The sequence below is a fragment of the Parasteatoda tepidariorum genome, chromosome 12 (genome assembly GCF_982258835.1).
Source record: "Parasteatoda tepidariorum strain Cologne lab strain chromosome 12, Ptep-v5.0, whole genome shotgun sequence".
In the NCBI taxonomy this organism is placed as follows: domain Eukaryota; kingdom Metazoa; phylum Arthropoda; class Arachnida; order Araneae; family Theridiidae; genus Parasteatoda; species Parasteatoda tepidariorum.
In genome coordinates, this window is record NC_141766.1 from 34,740,194 (window position 1) to 34,752,876 (window position 12,683).

General features: G+C 28.6%; 1 long non-coding RNA gene across 1 annotated transcript; it reads left to right on the plus strand.

Moving 5' to 3' along the window:
• The first annotated feature begins 243 nt into the window (after positions 1-243).
• LOC122269163 (uncharacterized) lies at positions 244-10,588 on the plus strand. The gene is made up of 2 exons (XR_015430887.1): positions 244-3,270; positions 10,244-10,588. It is a non-coding gene; the product is annotated as an uncharacterized LOC122269163 (long non-coding RNA).
• The last annotated feature ends 2,095 nt before the right edge of the window (positions 10,589-12,683 follow it).

Sequence of the window (12,683 nt, forward strand, 5' to 3'; positions counted from 1 at the left end):
TTTAGAAACCATGTTTCCATTTGTTTCGTCATTAGAGCCGTTTAAAATTTTAACCCATTAATTTTTATTTTTTTGTCATATTGTGGTTACATTTATTTTGAGATGCTTATTTTTAAGGTTAACATAAGCATTAATTGTAGAAATAAGTTTCACTCAATGATATAAATTATGTCGTTCGAAGTAGGCTTTGTTCTTAATGTGTGTCTCTTAAATATTGTATTACTACTTTATAAATAAAATATATATAGTTTTCGTTATTCTATTATCTATAATTTAATTGTCGCAACATTTAAACAGCGCCACAAACTAGTGACCTCGGACGTGATTAGATTTCCGAATACGTCTTTCTTTTCCTTAAATGATGCTTACAGTAGATAAAAACAGGGAAATTTTTCGTATCTCCATTAAAGTACCATCTTTTTGGAAGGAGAATCCATCTATTTGGTTTCATCAGATTGAAAGACAGTTTATAAATTTCGGGAATTACTCAAGACATAACTATCAGACAGTAGTTAGAAGCATCAAGAGTGACATTTTGTCACAGGTAAGTGACATTATTGAATCTACTTCTAGTACAACTGTTTATGAAGCATTGAAATCTAATACAGATATTCTCTGGTTCCGAAGAACGGAGATTTTAAAAATTTGTTACATAATTCTTAGATTAGAGTAGATTCAAATATTGAATCTACTCCTAGTACTACTATTTATGAAGCATTGGAATCTAATACAGATATTCTCTGGCTCCGAAAGACGGAGATTTAAAAAAATTGTTACATAATATAGAGCTTGGTGATAATAAAAAAGAACCCGCCTGCTTTTCTAAGGAATTAAGGAGTCTAAATCTTTATTTGATTTATAAATCTTTATTTGAAGAGGTTCTTAAACTCCCATATAATAATGGTGATTCTCGTACTGTTACTCATTTAATAGAAACTAAGGACTATCTTGTATCTGCCAAGAACAGGTAATTAGCACTCAACAAATTAGCTACTGCAAAAGTTGAATTGGCTTATTGTGTTCAAAAAGGTATATGTAGCCCCTAAAGTTGTTGAAGTAGTCACTTGTACATGGTTAAGAAACCCGATGTGCCATGACGACTATCGTGCACTTAATGCCAAGGCGGTTCCTTATAATTAACCAATAAGACATATACATGAGTTTTTTGGTAATTTACATGGTAAATGTGTAATTTCTGCTCTACAACTAAAAAATGCTTTTCATCAGGTGCCTATGAATAAAGAAGACATCCAGAAAACTGCGATTATAACACCATTTGGTTTATTGTTTAAGGAATGTTTCGCAAACTATGCAAAGACTGCTAGACAGAATTTCGGAAGATTTAGATTACTGCTTTTTATATATAAATGACATTTTGATATCTTCCTCTTCAGCCGAAAAACATTTAGAACTCTTCCAAGAAGTTTTTGAACGCTTACGAAAGACGTTACGTTACGAATCAACTTACCTAAATGTACTTTACTGAAACCTAACATACGAAACTAAATGTGTGTTTCCGAAAAGGTAACATTTTTGGGATACTCAGTTGATAAAGAAGGCAATAAAAAATTACGGCCATAGAAAATTTTCCCAAACCAACTAATGTGACTGAATTACGTCAATTTCTTGGAGCACTTGATTTTTATCGTTGGTTTATAAGCAAAAGAAGCTGAAAAACCATTACCTTTGCATAGCATGTGCTCGGCCCGGGAATAAAAAAGTATAAAACTCCATTGATTTGGAAAATTGAAAGATGTTACATGTTTAACACATCCAGATCCTAAAGCAACATTAACTTTAATGGCTGATGCTTCCGATTTGGCTATAGGAGCTTGAATTCAGCAACTTAAAAGTAACAACTTTCAACCTTTAGGTTTCTTTTTGAATTAAACCTAGTCCAGCTGAATAAAAATATAGCGTTTATGACAGCGAACTCTTGGTGAGTTTTGCAGCTATTTAGTATTTTCGCTGTATCTCAGAGGGGAGTGATTTTATGATTTTTACAGATCACAAACCACTAGTTTATGCTTTTACTAAAAAAATTGATGAGCTATTTCCAAGAAAAATTAATCAGCTAAATTTTATAGCCCAATTTTCAACTAACATACACCACATCAATTGTTCAAAAAATACGGCTGATGCACTTTCTCGTATTTAGAATCTCTTTCTACACAAAATAATTTAAATTATTCTGATATAGCTAATACTCAAACAAATGATCATGAATTTAAAGAACTGTTGAATTCTAGTCCCAGCATCAAAAGCTTCAAGTACCAGGCCATATTTTGTGACATATTTACTGTGACATTTCAGCAAATCTAATTCGCCCTTTCATACCAAAGGATCATAGATTTTCAGTATTTCATTCTGTGTTCTGTGCATGACTTGACTCATCCCGGTGTTAAAGCGACAATTACATTTGCATGCCAACGATTAATTTGGTCTAAGATGAAAAAAGACAGCCAAATTTACAAAAAGTTGAATTCCGTCTCAAAAGGCTAAAATAACTAGCCATGTATACTGACCAGTTAGTCAATTTAAAGTTCCTAATGAACGTTTCAATCTATAAACACCAATTTCATAGGATCTATGCCGTCATCAAATGGTTTTAAACATTGTGTAACCTATATAGATCGCTTTTCTCGGTGGCCAGAGACTATTCCAATAGTTGACATAAGAACAGAAACAATTACCCAAGCTTTATATGGTGGTTGAATATCCAGATACGCTGTGCCTAAAACAGTTACTACTGATCGTAGTAGCCAATTTCGAAATGATTTATTCAACTCTTTAGCAAAAATGTTTGGAATTCATAAATCACGTACAACTGCCTATCACTCTGTTATTAATAGAGTGAGAGAACGATAGTATCGTACGTTAAAAACATCATATTATAGACCATACTTCCAGAGATTGGACGCTATTCTTGCAATTTGTTTTGTTGGGTCTATAAGGAAGAATTAAAATGCTCAACTGTTGAAAGGTTTAAGGTGAAAATTTACGATTAATAGGTCAACTTTTGCAGAAGAAAAAGCAGATATTTCTGAAAGTCACTTTGTGATCAAACTGAAGCAACATATACAGCTGCTGAAACCAATATCAATATCAAACCATTCTGCTAAGTCTACGTCTGTCTTTCAAGATTTAAAGACGTGTTCTCACGCATTTCTAAGTGGCTTTTGTGAAACCTTCTATGACAGCTCCTTATATTGGTCCATAAGTTGCTCAACGCAACGACAAAACATTCTGATGAAAGATTAACAAGTTAAGGTAAGCATTGATAACGTAAAGCCAGCTTATATCTTAAACTTTCGTGATGTAAAATACGTTAATAAATATTATATATTTTGTCTAATTTTGAACGAAAACTCAGTTAGACTAACTGCAAAATTTAAAATGATTTTTTTAAAAAACTATTGAATGAAAAAAATCATTTGCATGAAATATTATTTCACTTTTCATTTTATAGAATTTTATGCAGTTTTAAAGTTTGTATTATAACCTTTACGTTTTCTATTATATTTTAGACGTAGTAAATTGTATTTTACTTAAAATGTTAACCTTTCATTAAATATTTTGCCCAATTTTGAACGAAAACTGGATTAGACTAATCGCACAATTTAAAATAGTTTTTAAAAAATTAGTGAACGAAAAGGAACCTTTGCATGAAAAATTATTCCACTTAGTAGAACTTTATTCAAAAAATGAAATTGGATTTATTGGCATAGTCCCTTTCTCTATTTTTCTTAAATTAAGTTTTAAACTTTGATAAATTGCAGTAAAAATAAAAAGTTTATGCACTCAAATATGCTTTTTGCCTAATTCTGTTGTTGTTGCTGGCCCACACGGTTCGCGGAGCTAAACCAAGTCCATGACTCCAGAGACTCTGAGTAAGTCTGTAACAAAAAGTGGATCTGAAAAGAGGTCCACTTTAGAGATATTTAGGCATTGAAGTATATGTTCAGGAGTAGCTTGTTGGTCGTTACACTTAGTGCAAACAGGGAAAACTCTTGAACCATTACTGAACAACATAGTTCTTAGGTTACCACTTCGAAATCTTGATATAACCGTCTGGTCCCGCCTACTGCACTGAAGGGTCAGGCTGCCACTGCCTAATTCTAATTACAATGAATGCCCTCTGCGTGTTTCATTACTAATTCCTTACATATTGCCCCCCCTCCCACGTAAAAAATCTTAAATTGGGCCAGAAAAAACAAATCCATATACATGTGTTTGACTTTCATGATATGCTTGTCAAAGTTTTCATTATTCCAGAGGAACAAAAACAACGGCGAGTTGTTGATTCAGATCAGAGTACTCTTTGAGGCTGTTTCGATGGAAAATAGAACTTTTTGAATCGGTATATGGCAATGAAAGTGACCATGAATCTACTCACCAAACAAATCAGCAATTAGGTGAATGAATCACGAGCACAACAGTCGGAAAAGAAAATTCAATCAATTTTTGAGGGTAATAGTAATACTTTATTTACGTCACACTCAAGTTGCTCAATTAGATTGCTAGCGATTTTTACCTGTTCGCAAGTCACAAAAGAACACGCCAGGAAAATGACAAAATCATATCAAAACTACTTTTTTTAAAGCTTTTCAATAACAATGGTTTCTAAGACACATATGAATGAATACATCACTCTCAGTGTGAATTATTAATTAAAAAAAAATTTGATAAATTTTACAACAAAAAAAAACTTTTTAGTAGTTAGTCTTGAAACTTTTGACTCGTGTCTCAAGCCTTGTCTTTTCTACATTTTTAAAGTTGGTAACAGTCGCGTTTTCCATTATATTTTATTTTATGTCAATTGTATTTGGTTTTCAGTGTTAAGTTTTCGTGATGTAAAATAAGTTTATAAATACTATACATTTTGTCAAATTTTAAAGGAAAACTAAAGTTAGACTAGTTGCAAAATTTAAAATAATTTTTTGAAAAACTTTTGAATGAAAATAAATCATTTGCATGGGAATTTATTCTACTTGAATATGAATGGAATTTAATATCCACTTGAGTATGTTGCTATTATTTCATAGAATTTTATAAATTTTTTAAGTTTGTAATAGTTATTTTTTCCTTTATATTTTAGTTTCAGCCAATTGTATTTTGTTTTCAGTGTTAAGATTTTGAGATGGGAAATAGATTTATATAAATATTATAAATTTTCTCTAATTTTGAATAAAAACTTGGTTAAACTAACATCAAAATTTGAAATAGTTTTTTTTTTTTTTTTTTTTTTTTTTTTTTTTTTTTTTTTTGAAAAATTATTGATTGAAAAGAAACATAAGCATGAAAATTTATTCCACTTCATATTATCATTTTATAGAATTTTTATCAATTTTCAAGGTTTGTAATAGTTATTTTTTCCATTATATTTTAATTGCAGTCAGTTGTATTTTATTTTAAATAAAAATCTTTTGTTATGTAAAACACGTTTATAAAAATTATATATTTTGTCTAATTTTGAACGAAAACTGGGTTAGACTAATCGCAAAATTTAAAGTAATTTTTAAAAAAAAAAAACTATTGAATGAAATGAAACATGCATAATTTTTTTTATTTCATACAATTATTTTATAGAATTTCATGCAATTATTTTATAGAATTTCATACAATTATTTTATAGAATTTCGTACAATTATTTTATAGAATTTCATGCAATTATTTTATAGAATTTTATGCATTTTGACGAATTGCAAAATTTAAAATAAGTTTTGAAAAAAATATTGAATGAAACGAAACATATGCATAAAAATCTATTTTACTTCATATTATCATTTTATAGAATTTTATGATTATAGAATTCATGGTTATGATTATAGAGAATTTTTTATGATTATGATTATAGAGAATTTTATGATTATTATTTTATAGATTTTTCTTGTATGTAAAGTTTTTGTGTTGATACGTTTATAAATATTATAGATTTTATCTAATTTTGAACGAAAACTAGGTTAGACTGATCGGAAAATTTAAAAATAATATTTTAAAAACTATTAAATGAAACGAAACTTTTCCACAAAAAGTTATTATACTTTTGATTTTATAGAATTTTTTTCAAACTTTAAAATAGATTTATTTGCTTTGTCCCTTTCTTTATTTTTACTAAATTAAAGTTTAAAAATTAACAAATGGCAATAAAAAAAACAACAATATGTATTCAAATATATCTTTTGTCTAATTCATGACCAAACTCATAATAAGAATTTAACTTTTCTCAAAGCTTATTATTATCCTATTAAGAGAAAAAAAATTAGTCTCAAAATTTCCAGTAAACTACTGCTACTAATGAAACAAATTGTATTAATTATGACACATAATAATTTAACATTTTCTATTTATAATTTCTTCATAAGTCCTTCCAGTTTTTTATTACATTTGTGATATACAAATAAAAATGTGCTATACAAACAAAAATGTGCTATACAAATAAAAATGCAAGTTGGTGAAATATTTATTAATTCATGTAATTAAATCAAGATAAATTTGAATATAAATTGCAAAAATTTCAAATATATTTTTAAAAATTCCAATATGACATGCAAAAGGTTTAATTTATAGTACAAAACCTGCATATTAATGTTTAAGAAGTTAAATCTGAATTAAAGTTCGAATTGTCAGAGATTATTGACAAAAGAAATTTACTCGAAGGTTAAGGTTAAAGTTTACTGAAGTGAATCAGTTGAAGGTTGTGAGACATGTTTCATTGTGAGGAAAACCTTTCATTTCTCGAATCCATTGTTTATGAAGAAATGACATATTTTAAATTATTTGTTCCAATCCTATTGTTGCTTTTAATCTATTCACTTTATCAGCTATTTGCAATTTAAGATGAATTAAAACACTGTTTAGTATATTTCCTGAAAATAAAAATTAGAATGTAACCACAAATGTTGGTGTTTTTAACAAGAGATCAAAAAACACAAATTTTGAGGAAATTTGTATTATTCCTCTTCAGAATACTGTACTATGTACAGTGCGCAGAAGAAGAGAAAAATGGATTACTCTTAATATCTTTAGATTTAATGATCGGATCTTTACGTTCTAGGACTTAATCTTAAAGGTTCGAGGGGGTGACCTCAAATGTGATAATTAATTAATACAGACGATATTTTAAGTTACAAAACCAGACACGAAACTGTATTTTCTCGGAATAAAAATACCTTTTTTTCGATGGATTTCGATTTCTGACCCCCAAAATATAGGGGGTAGCCGCAAATCTGAGAAATAATTTGAGCAGGAAGGCAATCCAAAGTTTGGACCCTTTAATGTTAAATATACTTTTTGCGCATTTCGTAATATCTCAAGAATGTTTTGTAATTTTGCTCAAAATTATAAAACTCGTTTATAGAAAGATAATCCCATGCAAAAAATAACTTTTACTAAATATTTATTATTTTTTGTTACTTTATTTAATAACAGTAGAAACAATTTCGAATCGTAAGCCATAAAATTTTTTATATCATTTCAAAGAATGTAATTTTACATGGCAAAATCCAAAATTTAAGTCAAATCAGTCAAATAAGTCCTGAGAAATCGAATATTTAAAAATTCGTATTCTTAAAATTCGATTTCTCAGAAACTATTTGACCAATTTCGTCCCCCATTTTGTAATTCGCAATGTAAAATTACATGATTTAAAATTGTGTAAAAAGTTGCGTACCTTACGATTCAAAATTTTTTATCTGTTATTAAATAAAATAATTAAAAAAATACTAAGTATATTTGCTAAAAGTTTTTTTTTGCATGAAATTATCTTTGGATAAACGAGTTTTATACTTGTGTACAAAAATGTTTCAATTTGCTGAAAAAGTTCACTAGATGCAGTGAAATACGCAAAAAGCAAAATTACAATTAAGAGATCCAAACTTTGAATTACTCTCCTGACCAAACTATGCGAAGTGGGGGACCATATTTCCCAGATTGTGACTACTCCTATATATTTTGGGGGTTAGAAATCCAAATCCGTCGGGGGGAAAAAGCTATGTTTATACAGAGAAAGTACGCTTTTGTGTTTGATTTCGTAACTTAAAATATCGTCTGCGCTTATAAATCAACACATTTGAAGTTACCCTCTTAAACAACTAAGATTGAGAACGTAAAGATCCAATCATTAGATCAAAAGTTATTTAGGGTATTACGTTTTTTTTTCTTTTAGCACATTGTACATTTGAGTGCATTTTCCTAATTATGTAAAGAAATAATGGGTGTTTTGCAACGCCCGCTTTCAATATATATTTTTGGAATCCTTGAATTAAAAGGAAGGCAATTTTTAGGGGAAGACTTGATGTTTTCAATTCCAACTTCATCAGAAACGATTCGTTAGATTTGAATAACAATTTTTTGTTCTTTTTTTGCTTAAATATTAATTTGTGACCTTAAACTTTAACTCTTACTTTGTTTACTTCAAGGATTCTAAAAATATGTAATAAGGGGAGTCATTACAGGAACCCAGTATATTTATTTAACACATTTTTCCTTCCGAAATTTTTACTCGTTTATTTTTATTGATTTTTAAAATTAGTTTTTTGACTAAATAATTTCGTAATTTTGACTTTTTTTAAATTCGACAAGGCCCAAGTCCAGTGGGCGCGGGTTCGGACCCCGCCGGCTGAAGACTCCCCGTGTAGTAAATGGTGGCTGATGCACATAAAATCTGTCGAGTTGCAAAGTTCTCCATGTTCCCATAACAAATAAATACCTTTGGGGGTTCTGATTCAGGAGTTCCCTTGTCTTCTGGATTGGTTCAAAATTACAAGGCTACGGAAATCAACATTAGGAGTCGTAAACCCAAAATTTTGGGTCGGCTGTTGACCGACGTTTATAAAATAAAATAAGATACTTTATCGTGAACTTTAGAATTCCAATGATGTGAACCGGATTCAAATTCCACCGATGGTTAGTCAATTCAAATTCCGCACACGGCTCGCGCCGACCACAGTGCTGACGTAAAATATCTTCAATGGTAGACTGATCATGAGTTAGAGTACCCTTGCCGCCAGGTTAACCGTGGGAGGTTCTCGTGGTTTTCCTCTCCATATAATTCAAAAGTGGCTTAGTTCCATCAAAAAGTTCTCCACGAAGGCATATTTCTCCAAATACCCGAACAAGCAGTTCAATTGTCGTCTAGATTGGGTTCAAAATTACAAGGCTACGGAGTTGAACATTAGGAATCGTAAACCCAAAATTGGGTCGGCTGTTCAGCAACGGTTACAAATTAAAATTATAAAAAATTACTTTTAGTAAATATTTATTATTTATTTATTATTTTATTTAATAATAATCGAAAAAATTTTTGAACTGTAAGGTATACAATTTTTGCATCATTTTAACGAACGTAATGTAATTAAGCATAAAATAGTCGTATATTTAAAACTCAATTTCTCAAGAACTATTCAACTAATTTTGCTGAAATTTTGTATTTAATTATTTTATTTATTTATTTATTTTATATTCTCGCCATATTTCTCAATCCCTATATTTTAGTACTTACAAATCTGAATCCATCAAAAAAGCAAATTGTGCTTACTAACGGAAAGTAGGTTTTCATGTCTGATTTCGTAACTTAATATATAGTCTGCACTAATTGATTAGCATATTTGAGATAATCTTCTCAAACCATTAAAATGGAATCCTAGAAAGTGAAGATCCGATCATTTGATCAAAAATTATTCAGGATGGTCCATTTATTTCGCACTTTACACAAAAAATATTTTGAAAGTTTCAAGGGTGTTTCAAATCAAAATTTTCGATTTCTGAAGAAAAATCTATATTTCCATTAAAATTATTCGGATTAATTTGACACCAAATTTTTGATGAATTTTTGATGAAAACTTGCGGAGTTATTAACGTTTTTCTAAAGCACGTCTTCGCTAAACTCAACCAATCCACAATCCACAAACTCTAACTTATTTTCATAGTCGAATTTGGCAAAATCGTTTCAAGTTTTTTTTTTTTTTTTTTAAGTATTTTGAAAATTTCTCTGCAAAACTGTTAACTCCAATTAAATTTCTAAACTTCATAGATATCTTCAAGACTTTTAAAATTAGTAAGTGTCAAAATTTTTTTTTATCGAAATGGTGGATTTACGCTCCTTTGGTCAAAAATGGGTTAAAAGAATGACTAAATATTTTTGCTATCAGAAAAGAACTCAACAGCGGGGAAACCCTTTAATCTGAAAATTTAAGAATTTAACAAAAAATTTTAAAATTCAATTGTATTTTTTATTTTGCAGACGAGATTATGAAGATTTAGTAGAACTGCCATCAATTATGCTAAAATATGACTCCTTCGGCGCTTTATGAAAATTGCAGTGGAATTCAAGAATTGCCTCAGAATCAGACATGCTATGTAGATATTGATTTGGATGAATCCTCACGCCAAATTGAGGAATTTGATCATATTGATGAGATAATTATGTACTTAGTATTCTTCTTACGGCATTTAAGAAGAAAATTCACAAATTATGAAAACTTGGAAAAACGCTAATTTATAGCACTCATGCAAAATGTAAAAAATTGTCATCTAATTCTGTATCATTAAAAAATTGTGTATAATAAATATTGTCTCTTGCTATAAATGTAGTTTCTATTTTTAAAATTTTTTACTTGTTTTTAGAGACTTAATAGCACTATTCTGGTAAACTCTGGTAAAATTACCGTACTGCATGGTGTAATGACATTTCAGGTAAAAAAAAATTATATTTAGTAAAACCAAAATATATAGTATTTAAACCATTAATTTGGTAATTTTTCCTATTCATGTGGTAAAGGTTTATCAGCAATTCTGGTTTTCAAAATTGTAGTTCGTATTACAAAAAAAAGCAAAAAAAAAAAATGTGAAACTAAATTTTACCAAATAAATGGTTTTTATGCCATGCTCATGGTTATTATGCCATGCATATCATGATAAAATTACAAAAATTTTCCAAATATATCAAATTTTATCACCTTTCATAATGCCTCATTTCAGTGTTAGTTTTTCTAAAATTATTGCTGAATAATTTACTAAAATAAACTTATAAGTTAATATAGAATTTAAAAATGAGCAAATAACATAGGGCAACTCAAGGTAAATTTTAGATTAGCAACAAACGGTATAAAACGATTGTGTTCTCATAAAGAAATATAAAAAAATAATATCAGTTTTTATTAATTGCTAACAGGTACTAAAAGCTAAAATATAAAAATTTATGAATGATAAAAGTTTTAGTTGCGATTTATATTTTATATAAGACATTATTAGTAAATAGCCACTGATTTTGTAACGGCAATTAAAATTTTGATGTGAGCAACTGTTTATATGTATTCAAAAAGAAGTAATTTTATTATGGGTATTATGTTAGAAAATTACATTTATTCGAATTATTCGTAACTTATAAGTCAGCATAATTTTCTTACCCAAAACATACCAAATTGAATAAAACCAAATTGATTAAAAAATATTTCTTTAAAAAAACAATTCTGCAATATTAAAAAAAAGAAAATGAAAAATATTGTTTATTTCCATTAGGCTTAGCTCTTTAAAGTAAATGAGCATTAAAAGCAAAATATTTAAAAAAAAATAAATAAATAAGTAAATAAACAAGTACTGGGTATACTAAAAAAACAAAATTAAATTAAAAACGTTTTAAATTTTCAAATTACTTTCAAACTATATTTTAAAAATTAAAACAAAGCATAGAAAAGGGGGAAAAAAGGATTAAAAATACGAATTTAATGATTTGCGTTGAGCAGACGATAATTTCTCTCAACTTCTTTTCCCTCTATTATTAGACGCAGTTATTATTTTTCTATTTATTTAAAGACAAAACAAAGACATTCAAAAGAGGAAAGCATTTATATTTTGAACAAATAAAGCGTTTAATTATAACTCCGAAATAAACCTGCTGCGTTAATTCAGTGAACAAATATTGTTCGGCATATTTCAATTTGTTTTTTTCCTCCAACCTCTCAGATGCAAAGAAATCCATTAAAATTTTCCCCCAGAGGTATTTACTCCCCCCCCCCAAAAAAAAATATTTATTTAAAATTCAAAAACCTTTTTTTAAAGCAAACCAATGTCGTGTAAGTCACAATGCACTTGGAATTATCAGACCAGGGAATTCGATGCAATTTGAAAAATTAAGCGTTGATAAATATTTAAAAGTTTTAGTTTGTTTTAAGTTTAGTTTAGAAATATTTTTCGTGCTTTATTCTTTATGATTTTTGAATTATTATTATATCATCTTATTATATAAAACACTAATGCATATGTATGTATCAGTTGTGCAAAAATGTAAACAATTACGAGCAATTAATTGCTTGTAATCAGGATTATAATTTATTATTATAATCGACTTTTTATTTTCATCGTCTTTTAATTCATACAACTTTCTTCATTAAATAACAATCAATGATTCCTTTTCCTTTACACAATTGAACTAAAAATGTAATAAGGTTATTACTCACTTACTTATACCGCCCTACTGCCCGCTGTTAGTCTTGCCCTGCTGAACAATATCGACTTATTTTTGGCTTTCAACTTCCAGGTGAGTAAAGTTAATATTGGATGACACCTTAATGGTGGATGACAACAACATCAGATTGATGTAAATAAATTGAAACTTCTTGGGAACACTGACTTAATAAGAATTAAGAACTTAGTGATTATCAAGTTTTTTTTCTTTTCTTTTT